The sequence below is a fragment of the Stenella coeruleoalba genome (genome assembly GCF_951394435.1).
Source record: "Stenella coeruleoalba genome assembly, chromosome: 4".
Taxonomy (NCBI): Eukaryota; Metazoa; Chordata; class Mammalia; order Artiodactyla; family Delphinidae; genus Stenella; species Stenella coeruleoalba.
The window spans coordinates 75,524,044-75,549,594 of record NC_137149.1 but is presented as its reverse complement, the minus strand read 5'-3'; the positions used below and the strand labels follow the sequence as shown (position 1 = coordinate 75,549,594).

General features: G+C 45.6%; 1 protein-coding gene and 1 long non-coding RNA gene across 2 annotated transcripts in view; one reads left to right on the top strand and one right to left on the bottom strand.

Moving 5' to 3' along the window:
- Positions 1-18,004, bottom strand: part of LOC307185235 — a 46,838-nt gene extending 28,834 nt beyond the window's left edge. Inside the window, exons 1-2 of the long non-coding RNA XR_013827922.1 lie at positions 17,954-18,004; positions 5,734-5,798 (exon numbers count right to left, since the gene is read on the bottom strand). This is a non-coding gene — a long non-coding RNA (uncharacterized lncRNA). The remainder of the gene's footprint in view (positions 1-5,733; positions 5,799-17,953) is intronic.
- Positions 18,005-18,314: 310 nt separating this feature from the next.
- Positions 18,315-25,551, top strand: part of HOPX (HOP homeobox) — a 31,705-nt gene continuing 24,468 nt past the window's right edge. The window contains exon 1 of the mRNA XM_079919166.1: positions 18,315-18,705. The gene's annotated coding sequence lies outside the window, so the exon portion shown is untranslated. The remainder of the gene's footprint in view (positions 18,706-25,551) is intronic.

Here is a 25,551-nt window from a genome sequence, read left to right as displayed (position 1 = left end):
ACAGCCCCTGCAACTGTCAAAGCCGGTTCCTGGCAATAAATCTCCTACTGGTTCTGTCACTTGTGGAACCATATATAGTTACAGATACTGAGTACATCTTGTGATTTAGATCGTTATAAATACGGACTAACTTTTGAATGGGGAGCCAACACGATATGCTGGTGGGCTGGAAGTGGGACGTGAGGAAGAAAGGAGTTAAGGATGTTTCCAAAATTTTCACCCTGAGCAGCTAGAAAGTGGCTCACTTGTCTCCCTCTAAGGTAGGAATCGCTGTACCATGAAAGCCACCCAAAAAGAGCCCATTCAAATGACGTGAAGGCAGACGCCCCATTTCCCCCCGAGGAAGCCCCTTGCGAGGAAGAGTGTCCCAGGCAGGAATAGGCAGGTGGGCAGTCTCCAATCCAAAGGGGAAAATAGGGAAGAGAGTCCCCACTGTGTTCCGGGCCACTCATCCAGAAATAATGCGTTTTTTCCCTGCATTCTGGAAGAGCAGATCTTTTTACTGTTCTCTGCTGCAAACCCCACTTCCCCCGCTGGTCTGCACTGTGTGGGCACCAGTTAGCTGAACCCTGTGTCAAAAACAAGCAAGGAGAGCTGAATAGAGACTTTATGAGTAAATGTTGCTCTGTGGGCTTCTTTTTTCCTTGTGAAGGAACAGGTTGTGCTTGAAAGCAGAAAGTGACCTGGGCTTTTGCTTCTGTGGTTTTAAAAATTCTTCCTGGAAGGCAGAAAAGAAAAAGAAAAAAAAGAAAGCACAGTATTTGTTTGTCACTTGTACTGCTCTGGTTAACGCAGTGGTTGGGACCCTGATCCCTCTCCAGGCCTCCCAACCTGGCACTGAATGAAACTGAAGACGTGAAAGGAGCTTTTCCATGAGTCTGGCAGCTCAGACAGAGGCTGAGTCGGCAGAACTGTGAGGTACCAGCTCGCACGCAGAGGCCTCCGTTTCCTTCCACCTTCCAGAATGCGGCAAGCGGAGCTCCACAGACCTGCAGTCCTGTTCGGGCAAACCTCACCTGCACGTCAGCTCTTCACAGAGAATTGAAACCTCCAGTCCTTTGAGCACAGGGTGGACTCCTCAGTTTCTAGCCCAGTCGCTGCCAGTATAAACATTTGAGGACCTCTCCGGTCAACAAAGCAGTAGAGCGTCTTTAATCTGAAGGGCCCAGGTACTGGGCTTCTTCAGTCTCAAACAAATGGCCAAAGATTTCACGCCAGGAAGCACTTCGTTAAACCAGCTTAGATTCCAGAGCCTTCTTCCTCCCTCTCCCTCTATCTGCACGGGACCTCCAGTGAGAAGTCAGAACCAGATCCTTTGACCCAGAGAAGTATCAGGTGTTTGTTTTTCCTTTAAAAGCCAGGTACTCGAGTTTCAGGTGGACTTTGAGTGATTTCTGCAGGGTCTTTGCTCTCTCTCCACCTGAAAGGCTCACTGCTGAGGTAAAATTGGACGAGGTCCTAATCGCCTCAGGTCTGTACTGCAAAGAAAGTGAATATTTTTGTCCTACCTCCCTCTGCCCTTGATCTCCACAGGAAAGGAGAAAAGCCCCGAGGAGTCTGGTTTGGAATAAAAACATGCACCATACAAGGTTTTTGTGAGGATTAGACAATTTGGGCCAAAGTATCTTGGAAGCTGCCAAGGGCTCTACAGATGAGATATACACAAGTCTTGGCTGCAAGCCGACTTAGATTGGCAAGCATAATACAGATGTAAGAAGCTGAAATGGCCTCTGCAGTCCCCGAGGGGGACAAGGATGGGAAAAGGAGTCTCCCAGGAGAAGACTAGAAGAATCCTTGGCCCAGCGAAAAAGAGGAAGAGGGGGAGAAATGGCAGGTAGCAAAGTAAAAAATGCTAGTGATATAAGAGGATCTGTGGTGTTTTCCCATTTCTAGTTTCTAGGACTTTAGTCGTACGAGGAACACAGTCATTGCCAAGGGCACAGCCCAGGGGTCTGTGGGAAAACCAGCCCTGGGAGTCCCTGCTATCTCTGTCTCAGCACAAAGGGTGAAGGACGTGGGATCCCAGAGCGTGGGATCGGGGGAGCGTAGGGAATTTTGGCTCCTATATGGTGTTTCCAAACAAAATATTTGTTACTTTCTGTTCATGAAGCTTCTTTTCTGATGATCTTGTGATATGCATGCTAGGATGAGGACTGAGCTGGCCATGTCTGTCCCACATCTTAGCTCTTCCCAGAAGTGCTTGGCAAAGGAAAATATGGGTGGAAAGTGTGACAGCAAAATGCCTTGGAAACATGCAGAAGGGTGCGCAGCTGCTGAGGATGAAAACAAAGCTAATGTAAACTGATTGATGACTTGCTATGGGCCAGGCAATCTTCCAAGTGTTGCGTTTGTATTAGCTCATTTGATCCTCAGTACAATCCTATCAGTCAGGACAATTCTCGTCGCCATTTGATGGATGAGGAAGCTGAGGCACAGAAAAGTTAATTTGCCGAAGGTCACCCAGGTAAAGCCAGATTTTGAACACAGATCACCTAGCTGCAGAATCTTCCATTAAGTGGATATAGCGTGTTTCCCTAGCCTGTCTCCCATCAGAAAATGGGGAAATAACATGCCAGCAAAGGCAAGACCTAGGGTGGACTATAAAGACATAGCATCACAGGGCTTCCCTGGTGGCGCAGTGGTTGAGAGTCTGCCTGCCGATGCAGGGGACACGGGTTCGTGCCCCGGTCCGGGAAGATCCCACATGCCGCGGAGTGGCTGGGCCCGTGAGCCATGGCCGCTGAGCCTGCGCGTCCGGAGCCTGTGCTCTGCAACAGGAGAGGCCACAACAGTGAGAGCCCCGCGTACCGCAAAAAAAAAAAAAAAAAACAGATGTAGCATCACAGCTTAGAATGTTAAAATGTGTTTGGCCACTGCATCAGTAAGTTACTCTACAAATAACAATATCTAACCAAAAGTAATTAAACAATAAGGACATTTATTCTTTCACATAGCAATAAGTCTGGATTCAGTCCAACTTTAAAAGATTGGATCAATGACGTCTTCAGGATCCAGATATGTTTCATCTCCTGGCTCTGCCTTCCTGGGTATCTCAACCATGTCTCCCTTCTACTAACCAGTTGGCTGCAGCAGTTCCAGGCACCACATGTCAACAACATTATATCCAGTGAAGAAGGAGTTTCCCATAAGACCCTCAGAAGACATCACCAGTCAGTTGGACTAAACTGGGTCTCATGTCTGTGCCCAGCTACAATTCGCAGCTCTACTGAAGGACAAGCTCCTCTAGCAAGTCAGAATGAGGTGGGGTGAGGGGTGTTGTGTCACTGATTTGACCACCTACTCATTGTTTTTATGTTTTATGTTTCTTTTTAAAATTTATTTATTTTTGGCTGCGTTGGGTCTTCGTTGCTGCACGTGGGCTTTCTCTAGTTGTGGCGCGCGGGCTCTAGAGCGCAGGCTCAGTAGTTGTGGCGCACGGGCTTAGCTGCTCCGCGAAATGTGGGATCTTCTCGGACCAGGGCTCGAACCCTGTCCCCTGCATTGGCAGGCGGATTCTTAACCACTGCGCCACCAGGGAAGTCCCTGTTTTACTTTTCTTTATCTCTAAGATGTAGATGCACAAAGGACAAATCAAGGTCATGACAATGCAAATTGCTAAACCATGACCCATAGCCAGCTCCAGGCGCATTTTGATCTGAGGCTGGGCTTAAGATCTATACAGCCTGAAACATCCACTTCTGATGCTGTTACATGAGTCTCTGAAGAGACTGTGTCAACAGTGAAACTCTACCTGCCCCAGTGTCCCCAGGGTGTCATGGGCAGTGGCAGCCTAGAGTCCCCAATTTTAATGCTGTCCTGCCTCCTCCCATCTATTTAGAAAGACTCTATATCTGTTTCTCGCTCTCTTTTATTCCTCAATCTCATATTTTTCAGCTCACTCGAAAGAGAGACCTGGACAGTGTGGGAAAGACTGAAATTGAGTCATTTCCTCTTACTAGAATTCTTTTTAAATTTTATTTATTTTCTATTTTTGGCTGCGTTGGGTCTTCGTTGCTGCGTGTGGGCTTTCTTTAGTTGCGGTGCGCGGGCTTCTCATTGCGCTGGCTTCTCTTGTTGCAGAGCACAGGCTCTAGGCACACAGGCTTCAGTAGCTGTGGCACGCGGGCTCAGTAGTTGTGGCACAGGGGCTTAGTTGCTCCGCGGCATGTGGGACCTTCCCGGACCAGGGCTTGAACCCATATCTCCTGCATTGGCAGGCAGATTCTTAACCTCTGGGCCACCAGGGAACCCCCTTTACCAGAATTTTTAATACGAGAAATGAAGTTCCTAATGGCCACCAGAGAGAAATTCTGCTACACCCAGCACCAGAGAGACAGGAATCGTGCCTGTTAGACTTAAGCTCAGCTGCAACAGGGACATTAAACATGGACTAAATATGACTGGCGTGTATTTCCCTCTCATTGTAGAAGTCCCAATTTAGCCATTCAGGGCTGATCTGAGGGCTCCACAGCTGGGCACAGCTAGGGCATGAACTTCTTGTCTCATATGGTTGTCATACAAATTAAATAAGGTCATTTACACAGTGTCTAGTAGATCATAAACCATCTCTTGTTTGATAATGAAAGTAATAATAACTAATATTAATTGAGCTTTATCTGTGTGTCAGGCCCTGGGTAAGGGCTCTCTGCATAGTAACTCATTTAATCCTCACAATAGCCCTATGAGGAAGGGGTGGTCATTCTCCTCTTTTTACAGATGGGGACACTGAGAGATTAGGTGTCCTAATAAGACTGTCTCCTTAGTTAGTTGGTGCAGAGCTGTGGTTCAGACCCAGCTTGTCTGATTTCTGTGCCCAAGAGCCTAGCCACCAGCCCCACCACTTACCTCCCCGTGTCACAGCCCTCCCACCACCCCTCTCCTTCACTCCTCTGGCTGGAAGTCAGTCACAGTGTAACCGGGAAAGCAGAGCATGTGCTAATGAAAAGCTGATTCCTAATGCTATAAGGCAGTAGGGGCTGAGTGCCTCATGGGCGGTATGATTCAGATAAGGGAGAGGCTCCTTGCCCTGGAGTGAGCAGGGAAGGGGTCACAGTGGGGAGGGGCTGAATTGAGTTGTGACGGATGGGACAGAGGAAGGTGTGCCAGGCGTGGGGAATGGAGTAGGTAGTCTTGGAGGTGGGGAAGAAAATGGTGTAGTTAAGGAATAACAAGGAAACAGTCCTGGCTAAATCACAGGATTCTTACAGAGGAGTCCTGAGGGAGCAATCTGAAAATGCAGATTGGAATTAGCTTAAGAAGAAACTTGAATGCTGTTCCAGAAAGCTGAACTGTGTTCAGGAGACACTGGGTAGTCATGAGGGGGCAAGGTTTGACCAGTGAAATCACATGATGGAAGCAGTTCCTTTAGGGATAACACGGAGGTTGTGGGAAGGGTGTCTTAGAGACATGGAGGCTGGGAGAAGAGCTAAGAGGCTCTTGAAATGATCTAGACATGAGGTAATGAGAACTTGAAATGGAGTGTTAGCATGAGGCATGAACGGAATGAAAGGGATGTGAGAGGCGTCACTTTAGAGCAGAACAGAGGTGCTTGGGAGGAGGAAAAGGGAGGGGTCGGGGCTGACTGCCAGGTTTTAAGCCTGAGTGATGGGAGAGTACTGTTATAAACAGAAGCTCTGACTCTCCTAGTCAGAGGGGAACCCTGTTTTCCACCCATCCTCTGAGGTCTCTGTATCCACTGACCATCTTCACATACTCAGCATGCCCCAAAGGTACCTGGACCAGCCAGTTGTCTCCTTTTTCTTCTTTGCTGCAAAGTACCACTTCCTCCAGAGAAGAATCTAGGGCACAAGGGAAAGCATGGAGTCAGGGTCAAAGATAGGAATTTAAATCTTCCTTCTCTGTCACCAGCATAGTAACCTCAGGCACATTTCTTAATTTCTCTGAGATTCAGTTCTCTTGAAATTAGGGATGATAATACCTACTTGATGGGGGATTTGGGGGATTTGATAACATAAAGCAGTTAATACTGTGCCTGGCACAGAGTAGATGCTCAATAATAATGGCTAATGCATGGAGCTTATACAAGCACTGCTCTAACTGCTTTACACTCATTCATTCCTCACAACAGTCCTGTGACAGTGATAACACTAGAACCTCCAGCTCAGAGAGGAAGAAATGAGGCACAGAGAAGATACAGGACTCACTAAGGTCACAGGGACAATGTGAGGCTTTACCAGGGCTTGAACCCAAGCAGTCCAGCTTGAGAGTCTGTATTCTCCATCACTATCCTGTCCTTATATTAATAAGCAGAGCTATTGTTTGCACTAAAAGGAGGCAAGGGGGTTATTAAAATACTTGCACTAAAAGGAGGCAAGGGGGTTATTAAAATACATCACCAGAATGGCTAGACAACCAAACTTGAGAGAATGGCTACAGGTCAGAGCTGGATCCTGGGGAAGGTGCAGGAGGGAGTGGTCCCAGGCAAGGGGCAGAGGTAAATTGCTGTGGCATGTGCTAAGGAGGCTCAGGGCAGTGTCTTTAAACAATTCATAGAGAGATGTCAACATCTTAACTTTCCAGTATGGCAGGATAGGTGTTTGCCAGCAAACTGTCAGAACTGGTTATCTCTTACCAGTGTTCTCTAATCAACCCGTGCACAAAACAAACAATGACTTTCTAAGGACATTCTCAGTGTTGAATACTATACTGTTTTTTAAAATGTATTTTATTTATTATGAATACCATGCTTAAATTATTAAGAAAAAAAGATTTGACATAACTTGTAGTAAAAAACTCTTTGAAAATAAAATCATTAAGACCGGATAAATAAGAAACATCGTAAATATTTTATACCTGAAAACCTAACCTAAGAATATACAATGAAACTGAGCACTAAACTGGGCTCTGAGACTCTCAGCAGCCAATGTGAAATGAGAAATAGGATGAATTTCCTAGTATTGATTATGAAAACAGGCCTAAATGCTTCTATCCTTATGCTTGAATTGATGGGTGCAGGACACAAAGGTGGCACTTTGATATGAAAACAAGAAGCCTCAATTTATATCCTTGCTCATAAAGAAGGCCATATCACGTGCTATTTCATGTAAGTATCATATAATCAAAGCGAAGCATACCTTACTAGATATACTTCGGCCCAGTAAAAAGCTAGTCACCGTTTTAAAGTAAATGACTAAAGAGAAAAGCAAGGAAAAGGTGTGTTCGGTAGCTCAGGAGAGGAGAATGTGATATGAGTTGGCCCCTTGCTTCTTGTTGGCCTGCCTAAGAGGAACATGCTCATCTGCGTGGCATCTTGAATTACCTTAAGCAAGATAATGTGCATGTCATTGATTTCCCTCCACTCAAGGATAGGGCCAGCCAATTATACGCAATCTTTCCTCACCAGAGAAATAACTGAGAACTTTGCAAATACTAGAGGGCATCATGGTGCCTACTGACCTTCCTGGGGAGGCAACCACACAAGATGCCTGGGATTCTTTCCTGCAGACCTTCCTTGAATTAAGGGTAAAATTTGCTATTGCCGTTTATTGGCATAAGACCAGACCAAAGTATTTTGGGGGGCCTGTTTCTAATAGAGTCTGTGATTAAGAAGATTACAGTTTTCTAGGATTAGAAGGAACACCTTCCATATCTTTTTCATTATTATCATATGACCTGAATTTCTCAGATCTCACCACCCAGCAAATGCAAAAGAGATTGCACTGGGATGCCCACCTGCTGACTCAGGGCTTCATATTCCAAAGTTTCCCCTTAAGATTTCTGGGACTCTCCAGGGGGTGTTTTACAAACACTAATAACAAGCCTGCTCTCAGTAGGTATCTGCTAGGCATCCTTGTTTGCTGGGCATCTGCTAACTCCTGCCTTTCCTGCTGCCCCTCTAATGACTGCAGAGCAAAGGGGAAAGTGGGCATTTGGCTTCTGGGAAGAGAAGAAAAGGATGTGGTCATGAAAATCTACCCCTGGGCTTGCACAGGACAAAGTTTTAGTTCATAAAATGGTGGATATCTGGGTCTACTCCTCATTTGTTATTTCACCTTGCAAAGGTCACCTTGGTTCTTTTGGCTTCAATTTCCTCTACTAAAAATGGCAAGAATTGGGCTTCCCTGGTGGCACAGTGGTTGAGAGTCAGCCTGCCGATACAGGGGACACGGGTTCGTGCCCCGGTGCGGGAAGGATCCCACATGCCGCGGAGCGGCTGGGCCCGTGAGCCATGGCCGCTGAGCCTGCGCGTCCGGAGCCTGTGTTCCGCAACGGGAGAGGCCACGACAGTGAGAGGCCCGCGTACCGCAAAAAAAAAAAAAAAAAAAAAAAAAAGGCAAGAATTCTCACATCTTACAAAGATGTAGTAGGAACTGGCTATTTAATGATTGGATGGTATTTTAAAAACATCAAGTGCAAGGTAAGTGCTAGGTTAGAAAAGCCACAGACTTGTGGCTTCCCTAATGAGGCAGCGGGATGTGCCTGTTTTATTTTCTTTTTGCTTTAGACGTCCAAAGGAAATAAAATTTAAAATGTCTGCCTAATACTGAGAGAGAAAAATCTCAAATCCCCCAAATCAATAAATTGCTCTTTAAGCCTCCTTAAATGAACTAGGTTGTTGTATAGGTGAGACCCAGGTTACAAGGAGGATAAAGTCTTGAAAAATGCTATGCAATATGAAGTTGCATAACTAGGGGCATTAGGACGATAGAAAATTTGGGAGGGAATGAGACCCCATAAGCAATATTTGATCATTGCGTTTTAACAAAAAGGACATTTAATCCTAATATACTCTAATGACATTAAAAGCCTTAATGAAAACCTTTACTTAAAATTTAAAGAAGGTGTTTAGGAGATACAAGAGAATGGCCAGGGCCATGGAAAGGGGAAGATAGATATAATATTTGAAAATTTTACTTGGGATTGGGCCCTGCTCTTCCATTCATACTTTCAGAAACCACGTCAAAAAAAAGCTCCTTCTTTCAAAAAATGAGAGACATGTTATGGGTTGAGTTGTGTCCCCCCCCAAATTCATATGTTAAAGTCCTATCCCCCAGTACCTCGGAATGCGACCTTATACGTTAACAGGGTCATTGCAGATGAAATTAGTTAAGATGAAGTCTTACTGGAGTAGGGTGAGTCCCTAATCCAATATGACTGGTGTCCTTATAAAAAGGGGAAATTTGGGGGCTTCCCTGGTGGCGCAGTGGTTGAGAGTCCGCCTGCCGATGCAGGGGACATGGGTTCGTGCCCCAGTCCAGGAGGATCCCACGTGCCGCGGAGCGGCTGGGCCCGTGAGCCATGGCCACTGAGCCAGCGCGTCCGGAGCCTGTGCTCCGCAACGGGAGAGGCCACAGCGGTGAGAGGCCCGCGTACCGCAAAAAAAAAAAGGTGGGGGGGGAAATTTGGACAAGATACATGCACTCAGGGAGAATACCATGTGAAGATGAAGGCAGAGGTTGGAGCAATGCTTCTCCAAAACAAGGAGTAGCAAAGATTACCAGCAAACCATCAGAAGCTAGGGGAGAGGCATGGAATGGTTCTTCTGTTATAGCCCTCAGGGAAAATCAACTTTGCCAAGACCTTAATCTCAGATTTTTAGCCTCTAGAACTGTGAGACAATACATTTCTGTTGTTAGAGCCACTCAGTTTGTGGTACTTTGTTATGGCAGCCCTAGCAAATATAGCACATTACACCCAATTGTTCTACCCTAAACAGTCATAAGTAATGTGGAGAAGAAGAGACTAAAGGTAGTTAATGTAAGCTTCTTCAATACTTATTCCACTAATATAGAGATTTATTTGGACTAACATTATTTTCTTAAAATACAAAAACTGCTTTTAAAGGCTATGATCATCAGTTATTTATACCTTATGGCATATTATATTTTCCAAAGATGGTCACAATATCTCCCAGCCCACATTGCTCTTCGAGAGCCTTGCCATTTCTCCACTGAGGAGTAAGTTTAATTCCTCCTTGAATCCAGGTGGGTTTGTGACTCACTTGTAAGCCATGGAATGTGGCAGAAGAGATGCTGCGTGACTTCTGAGGCCATGTCATGAAATTTGATGTGGCTGCTGTCTTGGAAGCAGAAATACTTGCACTGGAGCAGTTTTAATTGTCCTGAGCCTGCCATGTTGTGAGGAGGAAGCACAAACCAGTTCTTTTGAAGAGAGCACATAGAGAGGCCCTGAGACTGTATGAAGAAAGAGAGAGATACCCAGCAAGACTGCAGCTCCTCTAGCCCCTCTGCTGTTCCAGCTCCAGCCGCTATCTGATTGCAGCCACATGAGGGATCCCAGACCAGAATCTCCCCACCAAGCCCTCCCTGAATTCCTGACCACAGAAACTGGGGAATGTAATAAAATAATTGCGGTTGATTTAAGTCGCTGAGCTTTGGGGTGATTTATTATGCTGTTAATGGGCATGCCTTAATGTGCTACTCTGATAATCCAATTTCTAATTTTTTTTTTTTTTTGCGGTACACGGGCCCCTCACTGTTGTGGCCTCTCCCGTTGCGGAGCACAGGCTCCGGACGCGCAGGCTCAGCGGCCATGGCTCACGGGCCCAGCCGCTCCGCAGCATGTGGGATCTTCCCAGACCGGGGCACGAACCCGCGTCCCCTGCATCGGCAGGCGGACTCTCAACCACTGCGCCACCAGGGAAACTCAAGTTTCTTGACTTTTAAACTAACTGTTCCGGAATTTAATTTTCTTTAGAAAAGAGTGGGAAGCACAGGAGAAAAGATGATCTGGTAACCTAGAAACATCTACATTGCAGATTTCCCCAGAATCTGGTGGGCCATTTTGTGTGCCCCCAAAGCCAGCAATGTCGCTGTCCTTGGCATTCTGCCCCTTCGTTACTTTAGAACGTAAATGTGAAGGAGGTACTGTAGGCTTTGAAACCGCCGGTCACACTAAATGTTTATGTAAATCAGTAAATTCCTGATTGGAGAGCCCTTTTTTCTCTCTATTCCCAGAGGTGTCCTAATTATGCAAAATTGTGCCATCAGTTGCCTTGGACACAAACTAGTTTGTTATCACTGCCAGAGTCTCGCATGTTGAATTTTCCAACGTTTGAAGACTTCTATTTTCAGTCAGAACCTGGCACTAATTCTAATGATTCTTACTTCATTTGCGATGGGGGTGAGAGGCCTGGGGTGGTGAAGATGTTTGCACTTTGAATAGTCCCCTGCCCTTGGCAGCTTCCTAATAAGAGGTCCCTCCTGTCGTCAGCACTGACAGAGCTCTGCTCAATTAATGAAGGACCATTTCCCCCAGTCTTTTCCTTCCTTTCAGAAAAAGCCTGGATCCCTTTGACACCTTCATGTTCCAAATACTCCCTATCAGCCTGTGGCTTGTTTTCTATGGTGTCTTTGATTAAGGCCTTCTTTTATCTGGGCATTTGAATAATAATCCCCTCCGCCTCTCTTTTGTTATCTGAGTTCTTGCTCCGATGCTTCTGGTCTCCAAGACAGCCCTCAGCCATCACTGCCAGGGATTAAGATGCTTGTGAAATCCACCCTTGTGCTGCAAATGCCTTGCAAGGGTGTCCTTTGAAAACATTGACTTCTTTTCCTTTTTCAGCCCTGAAACAGTACTTACTGGGAGACAGTCATTCAGGAAAAAAAAAAAAAAAAGAACAAAAGAACATGACTATTAGTTTAGAATCTTTGCAGACGATAGTCAAGGGGCAGCAAAGAAACTGAAAAGGCTTCATAATCCCTTATTTGTGACTCCCAAGTAGTAGCTCTAAAAGTGACTTCTGCAAGCAGGCATCTGCTTCTGCCATCACTTAATCAGATAATCATAGGGCTGGGAGAGCCCTTAATCCACCCTTCTGCATTAGCCAGGGCCTGCAAGGCTTTCTGAAGATGGTTCCAGAATCTTCAAGTGCTGTCCTCACACCTACACTGGGAAAAGTACAAACACTTGGGGAGAGGAGACATCTACTCCTTCTTGGAACAGAGGCAGAAAGACATAATTTTTGTCACCCAATCCTCTTTTCTTCCTGAACAATCTATGGATGGATATCAACCCTAGTCCTCTAATACCATATATTGTTATCATTAGCCTCATTTCACCTATGGGGAAACTAAGGTTCAAAGAGTTTAAATTACTGGCTATGAAGTGAGAGAACTAGGATAGGGTGACCAACCATCCCAGTCTGCACAGGACTAGGGGGTTTTCTGGGACATGGGACTTTCAGTGCTAAAACCAGGACAGTTCTGGGAAAACCAGGAAGCTTGTTCACCCTAGGTTTGAACCAGATCTCCAAAGCCTTTCCTTTGAACCCTGGTACCACCCTGAATCATCCTCAGCCTGAGATCTGGCCCTGGGACAGATGGGGCATCCACTGGCAGCACCATGACGAATGCAGAGTTCATTTCCCTCTGAGTCAGAGAACAAAGTCAGGGGTGTGAGCTTTGGGAGATCAACTCAGGACAGCAGGCCCTCTTGCAGGCTCCTCAGAACCATTGGAAAGATGAATCCGGGAGCTGACTCTCCAGAGAGGTGAAAACCAGACACAAGGGTGCACCCCACTCTTTATGCAATGCGTCACATCACAAGACATTTTACAGGAGACCTCAAATCACTGCCCACTGCACTGCCAGGGCCTCATTACAGAGACCTCAGAGAAGGTCACAGAGGAGTCAGGGTTTTGCTGAAATGCATAGAGCAGAATTGCACTGAATTAGTTAACAAAATCAGACCACAGCATATTTTTGCCAAAAGCACAAATGAAGACCTTCAGACATTTTTTTCAGAGATGATCTACACTCCCTTCCCTCCTTCTTTCCCCACCTTTCCTGGGGTTTTCTCTCTCTCTCTCTTTTTAAAATAAATTTATTTATTTATTTATTTTTGGTTGCACTGGGTCTTTGTTGCTGTGCGGGCTTTCACTAATTGTGGCAAGTGGGGGCTACTCTTCGTTGTGGTGCACGGGCTTCTCATTGCAGTGGCTTCTCTTTGTTGTGGAGCACAGGCTCTAGGCACGCGGGCTTCAGTAGCTGTGGCTCACGGGCTCTAGAGAGCAGGCTCAGTAGTTGTGGTGCACGGGCTTAGTTTCTCCGCGGCATGTGGGATCTTCCCGGACCAGGGCTCGAACCCATGTCCCCTGCGTTAGCAGGTGGATTGTAAACCACTGCGCCACCAGGGAAGCCCAGGTCTGTAGCTTCTAATGAAAACGCTTCTCTCCCTTCAGCTGATCCACAATTTTAGCCCAAATTATTTTCAACCCTTTCTTTCTCCACTCTATAAAGCATGCAAATTGTTTTGTTCTGTCTTCAAACTTTATATATTTTTATTAGCTCAGTCCTCCTTTCTTCTTCCTCTGCTCCCAAGTAAAATCATTCACAGAAGTCAAGTGTCTTAAACAAACAGAGCTCAGAGCTGGGGGGACCCATGGGGAGGAGGTGGGGCTGCTCTTCGTCTCCTGCCTGGGGCTCTGTGAGTCGCTGTTAGAAGCGGCTGTAAAGATCCCCCCCGTGCAACAGTCAGAACAAGGACTGTGTCTGGCTTTGACACCCAGTCAAGCGAGTTTTTACCTAAGGATTTTGTTTTTTTCACTCCTGCTCCCCACCCGCTGCTTTCTAAAAGCACAGGGCCCATCCCTGAAATTTCAGTAGTGGGTGTGGTAACACTCTTTCCTTACCCGTGTGTTAGGGGAGTACAAGCAGGCCGAGGTGGCCCCAACCTGCAACATCCTTCAATTATTCATGGAAGAGGAAGCCTCTCAGGTGAGGATCCACCGTCCCCCCACCACCCTGCCCCGCCCCTTGAGAATGGCACACACTGCTTCTCTTGCAGCTCCTGCCAGCGGTGTTCAGTCCTAGCGCTGAGGGAGTCATGGGCGAAGCCAGTCATCCATGGGTGAAGAGAGATGCCTCCCTCCACCCTCCTTCCACAGACCTCGGGGAGGCTCCACATTACCAAGGGCCTTCCCCTCCTCTGACCATTAGCATGAATGGGATTTCAAAGGAAAACAATGCTCATGCCCTCCCTGTTCATTAGACTCCGGGTGAAACGAAATGCAACGAGAAGAAAAGGCAGCATGGGCCACGCCAGAGGGAACCGCCTTGCCCAGGCCCACTCATTCATGGGCGCTGCTTATAGGCTGCAGCATCTTAACCCCCAATCATCAGCTGACTCAGGACTCCATGAGGACAACAGATGGGTTAGGTAAGGGGATGGAATCCACACTTAGAATGAAATACCCGCAGTTCACCGAGTGGATGACCTAATCATTACTAGGTATACAACAAACTACAACGAATAGAGTGTGATTATGTCATGACTTCCAGTCCCTCTTCACCAGGGAACTTGTGAAACCCACTGCCGGGAGTAGCCAATGGAAACACCTCCAACCCAGGCCAGCTGGCATCGTTTTCCAGATCCAGATTCTCTGTCGTCTCCCGATTCTCTTCTACTTCCCACACTGTTCTGCACCCCAGCCAGGCTGGACCAGGAAGGGCACTCTGGGAGTCAGAACTCCCACACCATCTGTAGAGAATTCTCAGTCTCTCTGTCTGCAAGTTCATACCTGGTGGGGCAGAACTTTCAGCAAGTATGCTTCTATATTCTGGTTACCGCTTTTCCCCATTTGCTTCTGTACAAGTCAGATTTTGACCCTTGGGAGGTTTGTATCCTTCACAGTGAATTTTCTTAAATGCCTTTGGTAGTTTTCTGTCCCTCAAGGAATGGCTTTTCTCTCTCTGCACCACTGCTTCGTTCCATATGTTCCATATTCGTAATGTGGCTCTCTGCACTTCAGGGATCTCTAGCTTTGGGCAAGAAGAGAACAGCTGTCCAGATATCACTGCCTTCTATGTGGCTCTACCAATCACCTCTGTTTGCTGTAGCACTTGGGGGTTTTAGGTTTAAATACTTTGTGCCCATCGTGTGTGGGCTCCACAAAGAAGACTAAGGAAAATCTGGCATCCTGTTTTAAGTATTAGCAGTAGCTACTAATTATTGATCATGTACTATGTTCTAGACACTATGCTAAGATAATTTACCTATATTATGTATAGTCCTTACAGCAAACCTGTGAGATAAGTGTCATTATTCCCATTTTACAGCTGGGGAAACTGAGTCTAAGAGAAGTTATACAATGTTCCCTGGATCACATGGATGGTAAATGGCAGGGGTGGGGCTTGAATCCAAGTCTAAATGATTCAGAAGCCCACATTCTTTCCTTTCCGCCATTCTTCCAGTCACTCAGCAAAAGCTTATTTTTTTTTTTTTGCCAACCCCCAGACATTGCTATTTCCTTGTGGAGCGTAACATCTAGCTCACCTCATCCTTCATCCTAATTCTCTTGATTGTGACAATCGAGAAGAGAATTCCTGAAGCTTACCACAAGGAAAAGGTCTAGAACAGCGAAGAGAAGAAAGTACCTATCTGCAGGTATTAATTGGAAGTTTGTTAACCACCAGGAGAAAAAGAACTATGTGAGAATTACTGTATCAATCATATATTTCTAGTTCACACATCCCAGGCAGTAGCTGGAGCTCTGAGGCAGAGACAGATGCAAACATGTAGGATTATGTTATCCACCGAAATATAATAGACAAGAGGAGGAGCAGGAAAATGAACCTTAAACCCCTATAGCCTGTTTTGCAATCTTTTATAATTAGTTGCAGTATTAGACTTGACGTTTCTAAAACGTCAACAGCATCCTCAATCCTATTTGACACAGGAGAAGAGGAGAGGCTGATAGATGGTGTGCTATTCCTTGGATATGCAGAAAATCAGTGGTCATATAAAGACCTCAGATCTAAACCTATAGAAAAAAATCACTGTGGCCAGCTACTTCCCTTATTTGTGGGTTGATGAAATAGTTTGTGGTTTTTTTTTTTATGGTACGTGGGCCTCTCACTGTTGTGGCCTCTCCCGTTGTGGAGCAAAGGCTCAGGATGCGCAGGCTCAGCGGCCATGGCTCACGGGCCCAGCCGCTCCACGGCATGTGGGATCTTCCCGGACCGGGGCACGAACCTGTGTCCCTTGCATCGGCAGGCAGACTCCCAACCACTGCGCCACCAGGGAAGCCCGATGAAATAGTTTTAGTTTTGCTGAGAGCCAAAGCGTTTTCTCACTTAAAAAAAAAAAAAAAAAAGCACACAGAAATTGAGAACTGATATTGTGAAACCCAATTTTTGAGACCAGGATTGGTGCCTAAGCACTAAAGATGTTTAGGTTATCATACTTTAAAGGATTTCTTGCATTGGCAGAACTGTTGGTAGCACTTCTCAACTACCTCCCTATTAACTGAACCCTGATTTTGTTTAGATATCAGGGAAATGTGTCTGGGGAATGTGGAACATTCTCCTGGGCCCATAAGATGAAGCTTGATCAGTGTGATTCATTTCCTCTTTGCAGATGATGGATTTAGCCAATGTGGTGGTCATTTGATCCACTTCTCAGTAAGGAGACATAACTGGAAAACTGCTAAAGTCTTCTGGATAGATTTTCCTCTCTAACAGAGATACTAAGGAGAAGGCCCACATCCCTTCCTACCTGTCTTTGAATGTTCCTGTTTAAGGATGTAATGTACTGAGCTACTGCAGCAACATTGCCACCATGAGGAGAGGCAACACTGCCACACTGGGGGCTACAAAATGAAAGATAGAAAAAGCCTGGGTTCTTGGTGACCTCATTACACCACTGGACAACCTGAAACCACATACCTGCAGAGTTCTTAATTGATGTAAAACTGCTCTATGGTTTTAGCCACTTTTAGTTTCATATCCATGATACATGGATAAAGAGAAACAGCTTGAAGCCAATGCATTATACAAGAGCAAAAAAAATGTGTCTGAAGCAAGATGAGACTCTGCTGATGTCAGACCATCTGTCTGTTGGTTTGCACAGCCTTCAAAGGAATTTAGAAACTGAGTAAATAGCACATATTTATTGAGCAAACCCTTACCATGTGCCATACACTGTGCTGGGTGCTGGGGTTACAAGAGTGGACAAGTAGGCAAGGTCATTAAGGTCATGGAAATCACATTCTGGGAGACCGATGATAAACAGGTAAGCACAGAAGAATAGGTGAAAACATTCTTAGGCAAGTTTCAAAATATTTCTTCAAATCAGTCCTGAGTATAAACCTAGACACTGGAACCAGATAGATCTGGATTCAAATTCTACCCTTTGCTGTGACCTTGGGAAAGTCATTTAATTTTTCTGAGTATCAGTTCCCTCATCTGTAAAACAAACTCATAGGGTTGTGAGGATTAAATAAGCAATAAGAAGCTAACTCATAGAGTTATGAGGATTAAATAAGCAAACTCTGTAAAGTGTTTTACACAGAACCTGGCGCGTAGTCAGTTTCTCTAGATTCTAGATCACCATTATCATTGTCATCCTCACCGTCATTGTCATAATAATTTGTGCCAGGCACTGTGGGTGTCAAGAGATGAACAAGACATAGAGCCTGCATTCAGGAAGTCTGGGAGGCAAGAATCCAGATTTGGAAGTCAAAGTTAGGCAATGAATTAGGCAGAAACAAAAGAATTCCTCTGGTAACCAGGGTTGGGGTAGGCTAAGACCCCTGTCTCTGCTTTTCTCCCACACATGTTTTATAACCATTATTCCCTTTTCCAAGAGAGAAAGAAATATTCTGAATGATTGCTGCTGTTCTTTCACATACAGCTGCTGTTCCCAAGAGAATCAAGTGGGCCTTTTCTAGCTCCAGTGAAGTGAAAAATATAGGATGTGTATATCTGGGTGGCACTTAGCAGTTTGTGCTGTGTACCAGCAAACACACACAGATATTCCCATAAATGATCTCACCAAACCCTCTCTCTCTTCCTTCATCCTCTTAAAATCAAACCCACTTAATGTGTTTAGTGTCGTGCAATTGACTGTTGACTGCTGTATCTAGCTGTAAAATCCAGATAAACACTGACTAACCGGGTCCCCACGCCCACACACATACACTCACCCTTAGGAGCACTTCCTTTGATGGTCATACAAGCCACTGAACACTTACCCTGAGAGTGCATCTTCCCACAGCCTTGCTCACACACTGGCTTTTTATTTGAGCTCTCTTGGGGAATCTTGCAACTCTCAGATAGGAATTTCATTAACAAAGGAAGGGGAGGGGCAATTGGGAGGGAAGTCCAGATGCAGAGGGAAAGAAATTAAAATTGCTTTCTAAGGGGACCTAAAATTGTATCATGCTAGCCTGATCCTCCCTTATAACTATTATTTGTATGTTCTGTGCCTGGGAAAAAAAAAACAACTTTTCATTGATTGGGCAGTTGTCCAGGCTCTTAGCTTGGCATCCAGCCCGCAGAGCTGTGAAATCATCCTCACCAAGCCTACGTTTTGAAATGAGGCAACATCTAACTGGAAGCCCACTCAAAATAAGGAGCACAGCGCAAGGGTCCAGGGTCCGGTGTTTCTTCCTTCTCTTAGCCGCACATCTTTCATCTGATCTTGCTGAAGAGATCGACTCGGCTAAGAAAGAGATCAGGGACAAGAAGCAGTGCCGAGAAAGTTCCATGAGATGCTCAGAACTCTCCACCTGAATACTAAACCTGAATAACCAGGAGAGATGGAACTCTCAGGTGTTCTCCTCCTGCCCATGCTGCAGGTTTTTCAGGTCCCCGCTTAAGTGTGCACTCACAGGCATAAATAAACGTGCTACCCACAGCCTGCGTCAGCCAGCCTCGCTATTTAAGCAGGCTGGCTTCAGCCAATTTAGCTTCCAAATCCAGGGCTTGCCATTGCCACCTCCACGTAAGTAACTTTCAGAGGTTTGTTTTCATGCAGGGGAATGAACTTCTATAGAGATTGGACTGAAATGCTGTCATGACCATGTTTGCTATTCTGATGGGAAAAGGTAGAGGTGAAAGGGAGAATGGAAGTTAAGAGCCGGCCCCAAGCGGGGAGCCAGAGAATGCTGTGGGGTGTGAGGCATCAGAAGCTTGAGAACCTGCGTGGGGTGGAGGTGGATTTGGAGCTGGGGGGAGTCCGTGTTGGCCTTTGGGCCAGCAGGTGAGATGTCTTTCTTGCTCTCTCCTATCTGAAAGACACAGTGAAACCAGCGCTTATATGACCGTGCCAGAGGCATATGAATTTCTGTCATTTAGAAGTCGATATTGCGATTCTACTTCTTACTGTAAAATCAGACATAGTATCATTTTAAAATATTTTTTGACCCAAAAGGAGTCAAAACTCCCAGAAGGGGAGGTGTCTCTGGATTGATTAGAGGTGGCTCCACTGAATTTGCAGTGCTATTTGTTGTTACGTCTGGTTCTCATAACGCTTAACAGTTATAACAACGAAAACATCGGTCTTGTTTAAGGTGAAAAGGAATCCCATGCTCTGGGGTTTTGAGGAAATAATAGGTTTGTGATATTTGAGCACCAGGTATCCAGTTAAGTTGTTAAGTAAAGTGGAATAAGAATTAAAGGCACAACACACCACAAAGCTTAGGTGAGAACATCTAAAAGGTAAGAGGAATGCAAAAAATTCCCAGGTAGCCCTGACAATCAACAGGGCCCTGGAGTGTATTTAGTGAGTAGGGTTAAGCATAGCCAGAGCCCAGAGAACAAAACAAAGGTACTGGGGACTGAGGAAGGAAAGAGTTGGGGGAGCAGATAGTAGAAGGTTTATAATTAGATATCATATTCATAAAATGCATGTAGGACTAGAATAAGGAATAAAGCATGGCATGAATTCTATAGTTCCTCCCTTTGGGTTAAGAATCTGGGGAAATCCAAGAGCTTTTCCCAGGTTGCTCCCCTGCCCCCTGCCCCCAACACTCATGTTGATGCTCATTTTCTGGACTCCTGGCAGTCCGTGCTGCTAAATGAAGACCTCTGGTTTAAACAAATGCGTTATGTTTTAACTGAAACTGCTGACTAGGAAGCTACAGAGAAGTAGTGGGGAGTTGAGACCATTAACACAGGAGGCACCTCTTGCCACCACACTGAAGCTCAGTTGTAAGGTCATAAAGGTCTGATTGCCATTAAGCAAATAATGATTAAGGGGCTTCTCTGAGCAAAGATAAATTGGGGGCCAGGAGGAAGAGACAAGAAATAAAAGGTGGCTCTTGTTCTTAAAGAGCTTGAAATCTCAAGTACAAGGACATCAGTAATAAGAAGCCAGGCAAAAAAATAGTACATACTGTATGGTATAAAATGATAGAAAATGCAAACTAATCTATAGTAACAGCAAGCAGGCCAGTGGTTACCTAGGGAAGGGGAGCCAGAGAAGAGGGTTATATGGATGAGGAGGGTTTGGGGGTGATGGGTATGTTCACGACCATGATTGGGCAACCATTTCTCGTATGTGAAAATTTATCAGAGTGTACACTTTAAACGTGCAGTATTAGATGCCAATTATACTCAACAAGCAATACTTTAACAATCCATCTTTTTTAAACAATTTAAAGCATTTCTAAGGATTCACCTATGCAACAGACTGAAAATGAGTATTTTTGGAAAAAAAAATCCATTCAAAAAATAAAGTGGAGGACCAGACCGTCAGGATTGTGGACTTTTATAGAATTGGAAGGGTCCCAGAGATCATCTAATGCAGTGGTTGCACACCTGGAGAACTGTTTTTAAAAATACCTGGGACTGAGCTCAGCCCCAACTAATTAAATAAGAACACCTGGGTGGGTGGCCCCCTGGCACTGCTTTTTAAAGCTCCCCAGGTGATTCTAATGTGCAGTTGAGGATGAGAACCGGTGACAGCCAAACCCCTCACTTGACACAGAGAGAGGGCAGGGTCTGCCCTTAGCCACACGACCACACAACCCCCGACCACCCTGTCCCAGGGCCCAGGGAGGACAGCAACAGGACCTCAGAGGATGAGGGATCCCCAAGACCATTACTTCTAGGTCCTCAACACCACATTTCCAATTCTAGCTAGGATAGGGTATCCGGCTCATTTCCAGCAAATCCTTAGAACCCAGACATGCTCCCGGCAGCAGGCGGGAGGAATTAGAGCCTCAAAGGTACATTATATAAGGATTGTGCTAACGTGTGAGAAGGGATGTTTCAAAACTTAAAGCTTCGGGTTTCCCTGGTGGCGCAGTGGTTGAGAGTCCGCTTGCCGATGCAGGGGACATGGGTTCGTGCCGCGGTCCGGGAAGATCCCACATGCCGCGGAGCGGCTGGGCCCGTGAGCGCAACGGGAGAGGCCACAACAGTGAGAGACCCGTGTACCGCAAAAAACAAAACAAAAACTAAAGCTTCCTTTTGTTTCCTACATAATATCTGGTCTAAGCCAGAAGATTATAATCGTTGAAAAGATCCGCAGTGGACGCACCAGGCGCCCTGCTCCGGGGGACAGCCAGGTGGTTCTTTGCGGAGCCAGCCCGGGTTCTCAGCACTGGGATGGGTTGATTCAGCACCACAAGGTTTTTTCATCGTGATTTCCGGGTCAGCACAGGCAGAAGCGTGAGTGGAGTGAGGTTTGTGGTTTCTGTTCTTCCTGCCTGTCCCTCACCTTGGCACCATGTGCCCCTGAAGGGGTAGCTGTAGGGCCGCCCCTGGGGCCACAGCGCCTCACCTGCTCTGCCTGGGCCAGCTGGTCATGTTTCAAGTGACTTCCCATCTCTCCTCCAAGTCCGATAATTTCTAGTGTCTCATCCCCTTAGGGCTTTTCTTACCCAGCTCTGGAAAACTAATTAAAGTTATAATAGGGCTTCCCTGGTGGCGCAGTGGTTGGGAGTCCGTCTGCCGATGCAGGGGACATGGGTTCGTGCCCCGGTCCGGGAAGATCCCACATGCCGCACAGTGGCTGGGCGCGTGAGCCATGGCCGCTGGGCCTGTGCGTCCGGAGCCTGTGCTCCGCAATGGGAGAGGCCACAACGGTGAGAGGCCCGCGTACCGCAAAAAAAAAAAAAAAAGTTATAATAGACAATAATTGTTTAACGAGTTATGTCCCTCCCTGGTATATTAATAGGTTCCAGCAAGATAATGTTTATCTGGGAGTTCTTTGAAATGTTATATAAATATCATTACCATTTGGAGTTATCAGGAGAATCAAAGTTTTAGGCAAAATTTATAATCCCTACTGGTCAGAATCCCAAGCAGCTTGCTGGGGGAAAATATACCAGAATTGGAAGTTTTCAATAGAAATCCTCAAATCACATCCCATAGGGAACTCCCTGCACACTGTGGGCCTTGAGAGATTTCTTTTTCTGCAACAGTCTATTCTTTGTTAAATGCATTCGTCCTCATCGGAGATGGCTGCATTTCATTTATCTTTCTGAGAAATGGAAAGTCACATTAAGGTCACTACAGTAGAGATAAAAAGTCAATACATTCTGCTCACAGGGCTTTATAAATATTACCAGCTTCCTTCTCCAGGGCAGAAGGCTGGCACTGGCAGAACAGCTTGCCCAGGCTTTGTGACAAGGGGCTTCTTTCCTTGAGGACCCAGTCCTGCAGCTTGGGTCCCCTTAGTTCCTGTGACTCCGACGGCCCTTTCTTCCATACAGAAAGCTCAGATTGCTGCAGCTCTTGTTGGCAAGTGGCAGCTGTACTAGGTAGGTCCAGCCTCTGAAGAGGGATGTGGTCAGGGGTGCACTTAGCCTCCCTCTGGGGAAGTAGAGTCTGCAGGCTGTGGGGAGCCAGGTGGCACAGAGACCTCATTGGTGAGAACAGCAGTGAGGAGGGGAAGGGGAAAGTAAGCATTATCCTGGGTCCCAAGGATATGGGGACCCAAGTGTTTGGGGAAAGGATTAGGCTGTTGCCACCAGGGCGACACCCCAAAATTGGTTTAATGCTGCTGTTCGGAAGCCAAATGTTCCTTCTTCTTGCCATTCAGAGTTTCACCAAAAAAAAAGTATTTTTTAATGAGTAAATTAAAAAAAAATTTTTTTTGCACCGCTGATGAAATAGGGTTGTAAAACAGCGACAGAATTTCTGCCTTCTTTGGATGACTTTTTAAAAAACATTTTCCCCTAATCTTTGTTTCCAAATTCTCTTAGTGTGGAATGGCTTATTTCCCTTGGGCACATTTTGTTAAGATTGTGTCATGACCTATAACATGGATTAGTTTTTTGATGTTGTTGATGGCTTCCTCCAACTTTAAAAAAGCCAGGTGAACAGGGCTGTGCAATGATGAAATTGTTAGAACGTGGCCCGTGGCCCAGAGCGATTTATGAAGTACTAACCTGCCCGTTAAAAACCAACACCTGAGGAGGGACTTCCCTGGCAGTCCAGCAGTTAAGACTCCATGATGCCACTGCAGGGGGTGAGGGTTCGATCCCTGGTCAGGGAACTAAGATCCCTCATGCCACGTGGTGAGGCCAAAAAAAAAAACAACCAAAAAACCCAACACCTGAGCATCCCAAGGCAGCCCCTGGATCACCCCATCCTGTCCACAGGCCTCGGGCCAGTGGAGAACAGGCTTGAGGCTGCAAATAAAAGGGGCTGTCCTGACACAGGGGCTGTCTGCATCTGCCCCCTTCCTGGCCCTGGCTCCCTTGGCCTCCCCTGCCTTTCATGTGACCTTGATGTGGATTTGGCGTTCCATTGCTGTTGATTCTGAACACAGGTGGGGTTTGGGATGTATGAGTGCCTGACCAAGCAGGTGCAGGTCAGGCTGTCCTTTTTAATTGCTGGGAAAATGCCTTCATTGATCTTTAGGTGATATGGTGAACACTCTTCCACAGAACCCCAGTATAGGCAGGTCCTGGCAGTGTAGACAGGTCTACAGTCCCATGTAGACAGCCTAGCCTGGGAAGCAGAGTAGGGGTCTGGTGGTCAGGAACCCAGTCCTATTTTCAGCTCTACTTCAGCTATAATGGAATTTTAAAGCAGGAGGTAAAAGCCTAAAACATCACTGGTCCCAGTGGATTATTAATAGTGGCCCCTTGCATTCTCAACAATTCCTGGCCATGAGCAATATACTCTATGGTCACTTGTGAATACAGTATATGAAGGTACAAGAGAGTAAAGAGAGTTGCCCTGTATCTTAGGGTTAGTTGGAGGCTGAGCTGACTCTGAGCCCAGACCTCCCCATGCCTCATTCTGGCCTCTCTGCCGAGTCACTCACTCCCGCTGTGACTCAGGTTCCCTGTGGGAAGCACTGTATCCGTCCTGCCCGGACAGAGAGCTGTTTATTTATATTGGCTCACTAAAAAGAAGTTCAGTATGAATGCTGAGCGTTCAAGGAATCGTTAATCACAAGGTCAGCTTACTCTGATATTTGCTTTAGGCTCTTGTTAGCTTATGGCCATGTTTAGGTCATGATAGAAGCTCTTTTGAAAGTAGGGAAGTTAACTGTTACCCACCCTCATATAATTTCTTGTAATTTACTTCTGGTGGTTTTGATAAAATGTGACCAAACATAAAAATCCTCTCAGATCTTTCATGAATGAACTATTCTATCTTTACATGTTAAAACAAAAACAAAGTCATAAACAACATAAGGCAGACATTGATCAGCTCTAACCTCTTAGAGTACAGTGGGCAGAAAACTAATGGTGGTCATTCCAGCCATTAGATCTAGATGGATCACGATGGAAATTTCCTGTAATTCTTAAGAGCATGACAGATCTGCTTAGATAGTCTAGTCTTTGTTGATGTCTTTTCATTTCCTTCCTGTGAGGTTTCTCCCTTAGGAAATTTACATAAACAATTTTCCCTAGGGCTTATATTCCCTGCCTCCTTTCCGGATTTCTAGTCTATTGGTTCAGGAGTAGAATCTGTTTTATAAAAATCTTTAATTCAATAATTTATGCCCAGAAATGTCTATCACTTTATTGTGTATTCTTCACACTCTTTGTGGATAGTATTGGTTTGGCCAAAAAGTTCATTTGGGTTTTTCTATACGATCTTATGGAAAACCCCAAATGAACTTTTTGGCTGGCCCCAATAGACTAGCATCCTTTGGAAATGACTAAAACTGAAGTTTTTGAAGCAGGAGTGAAGAAAGAGGGAGGCCTCTTCTGCCTTCATTAGCATGGTACCCGGTTCAGGGGTCCACAATTTAAAAGGGAGGAGAGTCCTTGGAACCAGCTAAAAAGAGCTCCTAGATGACGAAATAATTTTTTCAAAGTCTATAAAGAGTGGCAAAAGGACCTGGTGTTATTTAAATTGGATAAGAGAAGACTAGAAAGCCATTTGATGATGGTGTTGAAAAGCGTGGAGTACTGTCATGGAGAACAATGACCAGCTATTCACCTTGCCCTTTGGGGAAGAAACCAAGCCCAGGGATTGGTGTAGGCTGCAGCATGAAGGGTATTAGGTGAGCCATGAAGTATTCCCTCATTATGCAAAAAATACACTGGAAAGAATTACACAGACAAGCTCTGAAAGATGGGGCAGTCCAACAGTGTTCTAATTTCAAGTCCTAATTCATTTCAAGTCCTAATTCATGTTCTAATTTCATTTCTAATTCAAGTCCTTTTTTTGGTCTTTAGGCTCATGTTGAGTTAACACATTCCTTAATTCATAGTGCACACAAGGCCCTTCTTAGGTTTTACATCTCATTCTATTTCTTCTGTTCTCCCACTCTCCCTCTTTTTTGCTCTCTCTTTTAACTCAACACCATATTTTTATGGTCTACCTACATAGCTGATTATATTTCTAATGTTTCCAATGCATTACTTCTAACTCC